This window comes from Hipposideros armiger, unplaced genomic scaffold (assembly GCF_001890085.2).
Source record: "Hipposideros armiger isolate ML-2016 unplaced genomic scaffold, ASM189008v1 scaffold_422, whole genome shotgun sequence".
Taxonomy (NCBI): domain Eukaryota; kingdom Metazoa; phylum Chordata; class Mammalia; order Chiroptera; family Hipposideridae; genus Hipposideros; species Hipposideros armiger.
Genome location: NW_017731772.1, coordinates 947,176 through 960,452, shown reverse-complemented (window position 1 = coordinate 960,452; position 13,277 = coordinate 947,176).

Sequence of the window (13,277 nt, the reverse complement as noted above, 5' to 3'; positions counted from 1 at the left end):
ACTGAAGGTGGCTATTTTCAACATCTAGCATAATATAGATACATACTTACCTATGAACAAAGGTTCTTTGTTAACTGGGTCCCAGGTGGAGCAGAGGGGTGGGGGTGGGTATTCCATTTGGTTTGGGGAGCTTTACATGTGTTGCACTGTTTCTGAGTGTGAAAATCACTGTCCATAATGACTCTCACTTTGTTCCTTTTCTTTGTGCTTCTCTCAGGAAAGATTGGGAACATGAGATATAATCCATTTTAGTAAAATGCTGGCAGGGACTGGGTGGGTCGAGATAGAGAGGGTCTATGTGAAGAAGGATGGAACATTTGTGAGAGACTTTTGTATGCTAGGTGTTTTACATACATATTTCATGAAATTTCAGGATAATTTCAAGAGGTAGATATGATCCCACTCATTCGCAGACAAGGGAGTTAAGACTCTACCAAGTCAATTGCCCAAGCTCTCACAACTGGGAAGATACCGAACCAAATCCACCTCCTTTATTGTTTTCCCAAAGAAATCACAGGTCCTCTTCATTTTAAAGATTTTATTGTGAATCACCATGACGAAATAGGCAGGGCGTGACACCTAGAACAAGTGTAAGGAGTTACAAAGCCTAGCCTCATATAAAATCTCTCTCTGAATCCGGAAGTGAAGGAGGGGCTCCCATTGGGAAGAAAAATTATTTCAGAGACCTTGGCAGCTTCTCACTGCCACCCCTTCCACCTCTGCCACCCCCACCATGCCTTCCTTCCTCCCTCACAAGCTTGGCCACACCCCATTCTTACATGTTTCACACTTGCCCACCCAGGGAACGCTTGTGAGTGGGACTGGACATGGAAACAGACACAGCAATGCCCACTTCTCATGTTCTGCACCCTCCAGGTCGAACCTCTGTTGCCTCTGTCTCCTTTCTTTGGGCCGACTCTTTCCCCTTCAAGGCTGTTTTCTGATGTCCTTTTTTTTTTCAAAGTTGGTAGGTATGCCAACATTGGAAGGTGGAGGAGTAAAATGAACCTGGCAGAGCCCTGAATTCCTTTAGCAATGGGTTGACTCAGAGCCCTTCTATCAGAGGGCCCCGTCTAGACCCTTCCTACTCAGTGGGCACCACACAGGTTTGGCAAAACACATTCTCGGCCATGTAGTACAAGGGGCTGTAAAGCCATCTGGACTCTACCACCTCCCAGTTTGTGCAGCCTGAGGTGAATTCACTGGGACTCAATTTCATCATCTGGCAAAGGGATATAACATACCATCAACCTGAAAGAGTCAGTGTGAGGATGACATGGAACACGGATCATCAACGTGGTGCTCCACAAACTTTCTGGGTTATGAAAATCATACTGGTTGATGCACAGATTTCCAGGCAAAGAAACAAAGCCAGCCAGCCAGCCAGCAAAGCCCCAGGTCACAACCTCCTTCACTTCCTGGTTTCAGAGAGATCTTTGTTACTAGCTGCCCATCTGCCTGGAGGAGGTTTCCAGCTCTAACTCAAGTAAAGGATTGAGAGAGAAAGACTATTGGGCTGAAATATATAAATGATGATACTTTTCCTGTGAGTTTTTATCATATGCTTGAACATTTCAAGTCAGGTCTTTCCCAAACATTCTATTTTTGTTGTGGTTAAAAAAAATAAGAACGATGTCAGGGATCTCTACAGAACTACAATACATGGGGCACACACAGACCGGCAGGTACTACAGCAGTGAAGTCAGCTGTATGGCCATCGGCAAGTTCAATCACCTTTCCGTGCCTCACTTTGCTTACCTGAAAATACAGGTAACATTAATATTGACCTCATGGGTTGTTGTATGGATTGACATGAGCTCATAGAGGTAAGATGTCATATAGGTAAGAACAGTGCCTGGAGCAGAGTTAGCCGTGGCTGTTACTGCCTTTGCAGCAGGCCACGCTGCAGAGTCTGTGTGTAACTTTCTGTGTCTGCTCCACACGCTTCTCTCTTTACTCACTGGCTTTCCTGCTTGCTCTTGGTTCCTGGTCTCTCATAACGTTGAATTGCATATGGTTCTTGTTTGCCCTAGTCATGATCTTTCAACTTATTTCTGTTTTGACTTTTTGATCCCACTGTCTCTCTTCCTTGGTTCACCCTCCTGAGAGCAGGAATCTGAGTGACCTATCTGCCTTTTTACCCCTTTTATGGATGAACTCCATAGGGCCGGTGGTCATCTCCAGACTAATGAACAATAATGGGATTAGAGGAGTCGCGCACAGTACAAAACCTGGCTGCTTAGGCAGCAGGGGTTAGGGTAGGGTGACTTCCTTTAGAGAGGGTATGAGCAGGCAGACAGTGGCTAGTATCATGTAGTATCAATTCAAGACCATCTGACCACAGCAACTATATTCAGAGTTTCTTTCATGAACTCTAGTTTTTGCAAAAGCTAGGAGTGAAGGCCTATAACACTGGACCAGGAGCCGGGGGAATGAAACCTAGACTCTACCCATAATTTGTTGTAAGACCTCTGGTAACTCATTTAATTCCCCCATGGGCTTCAGTTTCCTCATCTGTGAGGAGAATGGAATGGAATGGGCGAACTCTAAATTTCTTTCCACTTCCAAGCTGAGAAAGGAATGGAAATGGAGAAGCATGGTACCTCAAATCTGACAGTGAACCGGAAATGATTAGATAATGGAGCTTGACTCATAGTTTAAAGCATTAATTATCTGAAAAATTCCATATGTATTGATATTCTTGGATACTATTATCGATACAGTGAGCATATGTTGAATTAGCATAAGGTTGCTATTTAAAATTACTGTGGAAATGAAACGTAGACGTCTACAACCCTAGGAAGCAACACACTCAAAATCACTGATCCAGTTTTCCACTTAAACAGGTTTGACGACGAAAGCTCCAACTTCCTTCCTCACGGCACTGACATTGCACATTTAGGACGAGAAGCCTGGATGAAAGCTGAAGTGCTTCTAAGTAAATGTGGTCCCTCCTTGAGGTCAGGTCTTTAATCACTGTTTTCCTGTGGCTGGGCTTATTTATAAACAAGTTCGATAGTAAAATGTAAATCGCATGTGGAATGTACCCCAGAAGTGTTGTCAAACCTTGAGACCAATATTAATTTTATAGGAATATAAGTGTGCAGTCATAGGGAAAATGTAGACTAATTTTTTTTTATAACAAAGTTAGTAGAACACTGTAAAGCTACTAAAATTATGGCCACTATTTAGGAAGAATGCTAAATTTGCTCCTCTTTGGACATTGGATGCCTTGGCCAGACTTTATCTATAATATTTGTTTTTTTCTTGTTTTTTATCAGTTGGAAGTAGAATTTAAGGTTTTTCTGATTGCACGTTTTGCTGCTGAAAAAGTAGCAAATACCTACTCTCTTCCCTGTTTTGCCTGCAAGAGGGCCTTGAAACTCATGCAGGAAATTTAGTCCGCCACTTTACCAAATCAATTAGTGACATGCAGTCTCAGAGTGGCCCAACAGACACAGTGGTTCTGTCCAGTCTGAGCTGTCACCAAGGCTATGGAAATAGGTTAATTGCCTGAAGCCCCTGAAGTAACTGGTCCACCCACGTTAGTCAGACATAGTTATCAGGCTCTTACTGGCCCTGGTTACTTGGCAAACCTCATTCTCTGCCTTTATCTCAGACCCTTAGGTTACATTTTTTCCTGCAGTAAGTTCCCCTGCTCTTTAGACTGCCCTCGAAACTCCTGTGATAGGCATTTTTCACACGTAAAAATAGTAATGATAGAGGATCATGGAGAACAATTTGCCTTCATCAACACATTACTTATGGATCATAGGGTTGACTAAAATTTTGAGGAGGGTTTTGGGCCCCTAGCAATAGACAGAATACCATCCAACACAGCAGAAAAGCAATGATCATTTGACACATGGCCACTATTTTTAAGTCTAGAATTAAAGGTATTCTTTTGGATTTTGTCATTTAATAACTTTCAAAGAAAGCTTTGAAGAGATCGCCAGTTCAGTAGAGAAGTCAATCCAAGCTTATTAAAAATGGGCTGTTTGCAGACCTTGGTGCTGTTTGTCAGCAAACTCACCAGCTGAAAGAAGTGACTTTTTCACCATTCTGTGCTCTACTTTTGTAGCTGAAAGAAGTGACTTTTTCACCATTCTGTGCTCTACTTTTGTAGCTTCCTCTCCCAGTGCTGAAGTCCTGCAATACTGGCCCCATACCCAGCTCCATTTCCCTCAGGCCCTACTGCCTGCCCCCCAATCTCTGCATCAGTCATCGAGTTCCATGTGCGTCTTATACGGAGTGTGCCATACCTGCTCTTGAATAGTATTCCACAAAAAGAATTCATATGCTTTTCATTTTATCTAAGCCCATAATGATTTCCTTTATGTCACCACTTTTACTGAAAAATTCATAGATTTGTTTTCCATTTATGAAAAGGAAAGCTTTCTGACAAGCAACACACAGCTTTTCTTCAGTAACTGTTCTTGTTTTTCACTGTCACCTCATCTAAGTTCTTGCGCTGGAGCTGGCTCCACTCCACATATGGGTCCCTGAGCAGAGTGTTCAGAAGGCTGCTGGACATGCAGGGAGGAGGGAATGAGGCTACACAACTCTGACATCAACTTCACACTACAGGATTATAACATATACACTGAGTACATGTGCTCTGCTTTCAAGGACTTTCCCCCCCTCACATTTACATAGCATTTAATATGTGCTCAACAGCTAATTTAACCTTCATAAAAGTTCATAAAGGAGGTACTATTATTATCATCCTAATTTTGCAATTGAGAAAATAAAGCATAGAATGGGTACGTTACTTGCCCAAGGTCACTCAACAGGAAGTGGTAGAGCTGGGACGTGAACCCACGCAGTCTGGCTTCAAAGCTTTGACTCTCAGGTTCCCCAGAAGACACAGATACAGAAAAGAAATAACGGCTTTTTTGACCATTAATGTGACAAGGAGGCTGTGGAGCCGGTATTCTTTGCCTGAAAAACTGAGGAGAAAACCTTCCATCCTGAATAGCTCAGTCCAGGAACTAAAAACCTGTGGCAGTCAAGTGTCAAAGGCAGCAAGAGAAAATAGAAAAAAAGGCCAAAAAGCCTGGACTGCCCATTGCTTCTTTCTCTTCATTGCTCTCCACCTCAGAGCGCTGATGCTACCTACTGGAGGCCCCAGTTCCCCACCCCATATAAGCTTCGACTTCTCCCTACGCTTCCACTCAATCATATGTCCCAACTCCCTGACTTACTACAACCTTTCACAACGGCATATGTTTCCATGTCTATCCACCCACCAACCAAACTGCCAAAGGAGTGTGAATCTGAGACTTCCAAAGACCTCTTCTTATTGTACTTTGGCAAAAGGTCGAATTTCTCAGAAAATGTTCTGATCTTTTATAGCACTCTCAGCTCCACTATCACCATACCTAGATAATATAATTAGCATGCCCCTTTTTCTTCAACTAGAACACCGCATTGGAGAAAGGAATTGAAATCAGTACATTTGCCCCATATTAAGCAAGCAGACTCCCTGAATTCCAAAGAATCTTGGCCCTCAATCAGCAATGGTATCAGGACTATCCACAGTGAAAAGTGACTTAGTAAATCCTACTCAGAAAACACATTTCTTGACTTGTCAGTACAACTAGGAGTCAGAGACACATGTCAATAGAAATCTGAAAAAAAATAAATTCTATACCTAATATGAGACTTCTGACCCTATACTCTAAACCAAATATAAAGAGTAAAAAAGAAAGAGGTAATATTTTTTTCTAATTGATTTGCAAGTGACAAGGATAAGGTCAATTTTCTTGAGTTTTTATAAGAGCATGAGTGTGTGTGTGCGCGCGCGTGCACGCATGTGTGTGTGTTTCCTTTTTCACTCAGGAAGATCACTTGGGGGAAAACATCCCTCAAATGTAGTTGGTAAAGAAAAATAATTTTAAAAATTTAACCAAGGAAGTGAATGACCTATATATTGAAAATTATAAGACATTAATAAAAGGAATTAAAGAGATGGATAAATAGAAAAAGATTCTATGCTCATGGATTGGAAAAATTATTATGTTAAAATGTCCATGCTAACCAAAGCAATAAATTCAATATAATCCCTATCAAAATTCCAGTGGCATTTTTCACAGAACTAGAACAAACAATTCTAAAATCTATATGAAACCACAAAAAACTGCAAATAGCCAAAACAATCTTGAGCAAGAACAAAGCTGGAGGCATCTCTCTCCCCAATTCCAAACTATATTACATAGCTATAGTAATTAAAACAGTATGATATTGGCACAAAAAAGGCACATAGATCAATAAACCCACACATACTCGTTTGTGCATATGGTCAATTAATTTAAAACAAAGGAGCCAAGAATATACAATGAGGAAAGGAGAGTCTCTTCAATAAATGGTTCTGGAAAAATTGGACAGCCACATGCAAGAGAATAAAATTGGACCACTATCTTACACTATACTCAAAAATTAACTCAAAATGGACTGAAGACTTGAATGTAAGACCTGAAACAACAAAATTCCTAGAAGAAAGCATAGGTAGTAAGCTTCTTGACATAGGTCTTGGTGTTGATTTTTAAAATCTGACACCAAAAGAAAAGAGCAAAGTATAAACAAGTGGAACTACATCAAGCTATAAAAGCTTCTGTACAGCAAAGGAAACCATGAACAAAACGAAAAGGTAAATTATTGAATGGGAGAAAATATTTGCAAATCATATATCTGAAAAGGAGTTAATATTGAATATATAAAGAACAACCTGATTAAAAATGTGCAGAAGATCTGAATAGATATATTTTGAAGAAGGTATACAGATGGCCAATAGGTACATGAAAAGAGGAAAATGCAAATCAAAGCCAAAATGAGATATCACCTCACACAGAATGGCTATTACCAAAAAGACAAAAAATAACAGGTGTTGGCCAGGATGTGGAGAAAAGGAAATCCTTGTGCACTGTTGGTAGGAATGTAAATTGGTGTAGCCATTATGGAAAGCAGTATGGAAGTCCCTCAAAAAACTAAAAGTAGAACTATCATACAATCTAGCAATTCCACTTCTGGGTATATATGTGAAGAAAACAAGAGAGAACAAACAGATTGGTGGTTGCCAGAGATCGGGAGTAGGGGGATGGGAGAAATGGGTAAATTGTTTCTTTTGTTCTTTTTGGTTTAAATAAATTGCAAAAAAAGAAAAATAGAGTAGGAGAAATGGGTAAAGTGGTCAAATGGTACAAACTTCCAGTTATAAGATGAATATGTTCTGGATGAAATATACAGCAAGATGACCATATTCAACAATACTGTATTATGTACTAGAGTTGTTAAGAGTAGATTTAGAAACTTTTCACCACACACAAAAAATGATAATTATGTGAGGTGATGAATGTATTAATTCAGCTTATTGTGGTCATCATTTCACAATCTATATGTATATAGAATCATTATGTTGTACTCTTTAATCTCACATAATGCTATATGTAAATTATGTCTCACTAAAGCTAGAAAAAAGGAAAATAAAGAATACAACAATTTAGTGTTGTCTCTATTTGTGTCCATCAAACACCAAGGAATATTGATGGTCTTCATCTGAAGCACCTTGCCTCACCTCCTCAAATGTGGATACAAATGTAAGCCAGATCAATTTTTATGATCAGATATTGTCTGGTCAGCCTTTCAGAATTTCCATCAATAAGGGTTCAAAACCCCCACATGCTATTATGGATTGTCCTCTGGATAACTTCTGAAGGCTTTTTGTTTTTTTCTGGATTCTTTCTCTTTGTAAGCCCATCATGTACAATTCTTGACTGTTTTCTTAATATTAATGTTACAAGTGGATTTAGGTATCTATATAAACATTGGGAACTTAGACTTTTGAATAAAAACCCAACAATCAACCAAAAGACAGCAAGGAAACCCATCAATGCCCAAGAATGAAACACGTGGTGACATAGTTCTCATGATCTCCTCAATAGTTCAAGATCAAGGTCATTTCTCAGATTAAAACTCTGGGAAGAAATGAAAATATTCCACATGCAGAATGACAGGAAAAATTAACATGATCAAAATGACACCTTTTGTAGATTCTGGCTCATAATGTTTAAGGTAATACTTCTTGTTACATCAAGAATTAGAAATTTTTTTTTTAAATTGGGGAATTGGGGGGATGGGAACAGCGCTGGGGAATTGGGGAAGGGGAACAGATGAGTTGCTGTCGTTTTGTTCTTCAGTCTAGTTATGGAGGACGTCGCTTCCCTGGCCCAAGTTGGCACCATCATTGTGCTCTTCCCAGGCGAGGCAGATCAGTCGCCGGCTTCTGGACGGCCACTCACTGCAGCTGCTGGCCGCTCACGCTGGCTGCTGGCTACACACGGTAGCCCATGGCAACCCACTGCCACAGGGACTGCAGCCTACGCTGTCACTGTCGCCAGCGACTCACAGCAGCCCAGCTCCAGGTTGAGCTATTGTTCAGCATCTTAGCTGTGGAGGGCAGTGTCACTGGCCCTCATATGTGGGATCCGAACCGGGGCCCTCTGGTGTCCCAAGTCAGTTCTTAACCATCGTGCCACTCGGCCGGCCCCAAGAATTAGAATTTGTCAGTGCTTTAAATAAATATCAGAATATATACCTTTCTCTTTCTTTGCTTCCAGGGGTATTTGCCACTGTTACGAGGAGTGCTCATCCTAATAATCCAATGAAAAGGTGGAGGGTTTAAAACTTCTTAAAACAAGTAGCATCTAGCTACATCCAATTTCCCACATGACAGCCCATTTTTCCTGAGGTAGCGTGAATGAGACAGTATCCCATAAGGATGCCATATCAAGAGGCAGGACTCCTACCAAGTACGGAATAGGTTAGTGGTGCTGGGGAGCAAAGGTACATTTTCTTTTTTAAATTATAAAATAACATATGTTTTATATAATAGAATATAAGGTGAAAATTAAAAATCCCCCTCTGAAGTGATGGTAGGTATTATTCCAAATCTTTTCTAGGCATATATATGTGACTATTTATCTAAATAATAGAATGTTACCTATTTAGACTTTTGAACATCAGCACTGTGCACCTAATGCAACTGGTGTAAAACAATTTTTTGAAATGATTATCATCTAAACTGTCACGCCAAATAATAATCAGAGGGTAATTTTTTGTGGTGTGTGGTGTATATGGGGATGCACAGGTTGGTTGACATGGAGATTCACTGGGTGGGATATTAAACAAGGAGGTTGATGGTCATTTGGTGACTGCTTGCGGGTTATTTAACTGTTGTAGCCATAATAACATTTAAGACATTATGGAAATAATTGGAATTATGCAAATATATTCCATACCCCATTCCTAACCATAATCCATGTAACGGAAAGTGAAACCATGAAGATGTATTGGGTTCTTTTGTATTGGGTTGTCGGAAAAGTCATGACGTATTTTGTCTATGTTTTTCAAAGGTCATTTATTTACATAAAGAAGATCAATCAATGATATATTGCCCGTTTTCTTCGTTAACTTTTTGCCATCTTTCTGCGAGCTTCATAATTCCTCATTCATAGAAGGACCTGTCTTTATTTGCAAAAAACTGAACAAGGTGCTGATTTATAGCCTCATCTGAATTGAACATTATACCACGCAAGGAGATTTGAAGAGAGCAAAACAAGTGGAAGTCTGATAGTGGAAGGTCAGGTGAGTATGGTGGGTGTGGCAACACATCCCATCCAAGCTCCAATAATTTTTGACGGGTGATCAAACTTGTGTGTGCTCTCGCATTGTCACAATGGACCACAACTTCTTTACAATTAACAAACTCTGGACGTTTCTGGATGATGGATTCATTCAAACTATCCAGTTGCCAACATTACACATTGGAATTGATTGTTTGGTTACTTGGTAGGAGCTCAAAAAACATGACATCTTTAAAATCCCACCACACTGAGAGCATAACCTTCCTCTGATGAATGTCTGCTTTCGATGTCGTTTGAGGCAAATCATCAAGTCGGGACCAAGACTGTTTGCACACCACATTGTTGTAAACAATCCACTTCTCATCACCAGTTATCAGTCGCTTCAAAAAAGGATCATTTTCCTCATGTTTAATGAGCATATTGCAGATGTTGACATGCGCCATCAAATGAACTTCTCTGAGTTCATGTGGAACACAAATATCGAGCTTGCTTACATATTCCAGCTTCTTCAGGTGGTCATGAACACTTGAATGATGGATGTTCAATGTTTCTGCAATCTCTCGTGTCGTGTAACGTGGGTTGGACTTGATCAATGCCTTTATTTTGTCGTCATCAACCTCGGTGGGCCTCCCTGACTAACGAGCGTCGTTGAGATCGAAATCACCAGCATGGAATTTCATGAACCATCGTTGGCACTGATGTTCTTGTAGAGCATTGTCACCGTAAACTTTATGCAACTTTTCACAAGCTTGACGTGCGTCCTTCCGTTTATGGAAGTAAAACAGTAAACTATGGCAAAAATGAACAGTTTAGTCTTCCATCTTCAACGTGTTGTAAAATCTCCAAAACTCAACCAAATTGCTCATTTTTTTTAGAATGAAGCTAAAACTGTCAGCTGTCAAATGACATAGCAATAACATAGATGCAAATGACTCTAGTACTCCCAAAAATGAAGTAGTGCCATCTGTTGAAAACATGCGTCATGACTTTTCCGACAACCCAATATTTAGATTAGTTGATCTAGATTAGTTAATCTGATCCTATTGCAGACATTTTGGCAAAAAAATAAACCTACTATATTCTTAACCCTGATGTTGGCTGATGTCTTCCAGCCCTATGAAATCTATTGTAGATCAATGATTTGAAACCTGATTCCTGCTGTGAGGAAATCTAATGACCTCTCCAAGATTTCTGCATATTTTCACAAGGCAGGGGCTGGGGGTGAGATAGTAAGTTACCACAATGGAGCAGGGCTTCTGCTTCAATACCTACTATCTCAATTCTGCAAGTTTTGATGGACAACTTGGCCCCTTCTTGGTTTTCTACCCACACCCACACTCACCCTCCCATACTCACACACACACCCTCACACTCATACTCATGCATACACATGTTCTCACAAAGAAATCGAGACTTTACTAATGATTTGAGGGTTATTGGGCAGAGATCCTACCATGAAGTGCACAACAAACAATTTAAAATCGCTCATTAACTATTTCTGCTCTTAAAAGTACTTTCATCCATCTTGCCCCAGGAAGCATCTGACTAAGCTTTTGCATTAGATGCTGCCAGACTCCCACCAATTCTCTCATCCTTTCTCTCCTCTCGCCTTATCTTTTCTGCTCTCTCCCCCATCCTTCAAATATGCAGAGCAAGTTAGACTTCCTCACTTCTTTCTGCAAAATCTGAATCTCCAAACTCACTAAACCACTGAGTAGAATCATTTAACAGGATCAGTCCTAAAGAGACCTTGCAACTGTAAATGGGGATAAAAAGGTTACATTTATATTAGATCATTTTGGTATTGTTATGGTTTACAAGATGTGATCATATGATGTATAATGTTCTGCAATTTGCTTTTTAATCTCTTATTAGCATGAAAGAAAAAAACCATGAGTAACATTCCATGTCATTTAAATCAACCTATGGGTAGTATTCCGTAGTATATTATATTGAGGAATCTCCTCTATCAGTATATATTTAGCTTTTCCTTTCCTATTTTTCGCTATGTAATTGATGCAGTGAACTTTCTTGCACATGATATTTTCATTTGTATGAGTGGATTGTTGTAGGAAAAGCCCTAGAAGTAGAATTATAGGTTTACAGATAAGCATGTTTGAAATTTTGAAAGACTCTCTCAAACTGTTCACAAAGTAGCACGTGTATTCATTTCCATCAACAGGGTGCATGTTTACAGGGATGTTTTTAAACCCTCTTATGACAATTCTAAATAGTCACTGGCATATTACAATCATCCTTGAAGATGCTAAATGCTTAGGATTAGACCAAGAAGCGATTTCTAAATAAACATTGCCTCCTTAAACCCACCACAAACTTACATAACAGGGAAAAAAATGATAGGAAATAAAACTGAATAGGGATTCAAAATCCTTGACCTAATGAATGAAAAGAATCTAGGTCTGGTTAGAGCTTGAGTAGGTTGCTACGCTTAGAGACACTGACCTTGAGTCTTGGAGGAAAGGTGCAGACAAGCACCCTGTGCCATGATTACAGGAGGCCCGAGACTGTGGGTCAGTGCTCCAGCAAGTAGTGGTGGAGCAGCCCTCTTCTCCTTTTTATGGGCAACACCCTCATGTTACTGAAACTTGTACTAGATTTCAGAAATAAGGCCCCTACTGAGAAAGAACAAACGGCCCCTCTGAAATCTGCAGGTGTGAGTCTGCTGAGCCTTTGGCCACATTTCTGACAACCTGTCCAAACCACTGAGACCTCACCCTGGGAGCTACAACCTGCTTCATTCACAGGACAGGGTCTTGCACAGGTTGGCAAAGTTTCTGGGGTAAAACGTTACCAGTGAGCGTTAGGTTGGGAATGGAAACAGAGAATCCCGTATCTACCCCTTTACAGATGTTTTGTCCTTCGGTCATCTCTCAATGTCTCACTTCCTTCACCTGCAAAACAGACTCTGTAGTGCCTCACATCCTTCCAAAGACTACATGAGGTCATAGATATGAATGTGGATTGTAGCACAAATTGGATTTCAAATGTAAGGCTTTGTTAGTAAAGGAAATTCTCCTATAGCTCTTTGTAAATACCATGGCAAAACAAACAAACAAAACCCATTGTCAACAATCAAAAGGAAAAGAAATCTGGAATTAGATAGCGGTGGGGGTTGCACAATCTTGTGAATATACTGGAAACCACTGATTGATGTGGGGGGAGGGAGGAAGAAAAAGAAGGAAGGAAGGAAGGAAGGAAGGAAGAAAAGAAGGAAGGAAGGAAGGAAAGGAGGAAGGGAGGGAGGAAAAGAAGAGATCTTTATAAACTGGAAAGACAACAAAAGGTGAGGGAAAATCACTTAGTTGGATTACATTTTATGTATCAGACCCTCTTCAGTCCTTTAGACACAGTATCTTAATTTCATCTTCCCCATAACCTGAGATTTGAATCTGTCTCTTGACTCCTAAACATGAGCCATTTCCACTATACTATGCTGTTTCTGGACCTAGTCAGAAGCTCAAAGCCAAGCAGAAGAATCGATGGATGGCAGCAGACCCATGTATTCAGTCTCTCAAGAGGCTCTGTAGAGGAACTTGAGGACTCTCTTTAATGTCAACCCTCAAAAGTTAAGTGTCCCTGCCTGAGAAGGATAGTCCATTAATATTCTCCTCTCTC